Source organism: Dreissena polymorpha, chromosome 11 (assembly GCF_020536995.1).
Source record: "Dreissena polymorpha isolate Duluth1 chromosome 11, UMN_Dpol_1.0, whole genome shotgun sequence".
NCBI lineage: Eukaryota > Metazoa > Mollusca > Bivalvia > Myida > Dreissenidae > Dreissena > Dreissena polymorpha.
This window is the reverse complement of record NC_068365.1, coordinates 1360675-1361854: the sequence shown is the minus strand read 5'-3', so window position 1 is coordinate 1361854 and position 1180 is coordinate 1360675.

The window sequence follows — 1180 nt, the reverse complement described above, 5'->3', positions numbered from 1 at the left end:
TGGGATGTAAAATTTGTTTTTGAATTATTAATGATATTTACATTAAAATTGATGTAATTAATCATTGTAATTTAAATATAAAATTTTATTATATCATTTTTGATTACGTGGTTGTATAATTTGATAACTTACCTGAGTGTATCTGTTGTAGAAAGTGTTTACTTTTAAATTCATATTTAACATTTCTATAGAACAGAATGTATGTACTTTCGTGATAAAATATGATATCTCTGTAGAGCAATGGTATATTGATACATAATAATACTATCAGTACAATTCCAATCATAAATATAATCTTCCATAAATAAATACATAAATATATATATATATATATATATATATATATATATATATATATATATATATATATATAAATATATATATATATATATATATATATATATATATATATATATATATATATATATATATATATATATATATATATATATATATATAGTTATATAAGTAAAATGTAATAATCCAGATTGTGAATATTATATAATAAAAGTAAAAACACGTGTCTGGGATTTTAAATATATATTGATTTAGCCAACGCGTTTCGCATAGCTCATCAGGGCCTAATATAATATATTACAACGTCAAAATGTCATGGAGATAACGTCATATCAATTATGACGTCATAACGTCAATAAATATTAAATGAAATTTAATTTGGGTTTAAATACATGTATAAAATGTTGTTCTTTTGCTAACCTAGCTAAAATATTGTTCGAAAATGTTTGTAAAATGTCACAGACCCGGTTATGAATAAAATAATTTCAAATCAGAAGATAATAAAATGTAAGCGACAGCCACTTAATTTAAAACGTCTGTTAACCAAATCTTACTTTTCATCTCAAGAACCAAGAGTATCCAAATGTAATGACCCTAGATGCGCCCTGTGTGGTTATATTATTGAAGGGAATTCTTTTGATTTTAATGGCAAAATGTTCAAAATAAAAACTAATATGTCATGTGATATACAAAATGTGATTTATGTATTAGTATGCAATGGATGCAAACAATATTATATAGGCCAAACTGGCGATAAACTTAGAAATAGGCGATCTGTCCATGAACAACAAATGCGAGACCCCTCAACAAGACAGATGCCTTTAAGTAAATATTTAGATGAATGTTCACATAATGAACCAAAATTTAAAATATTTCCATTTTA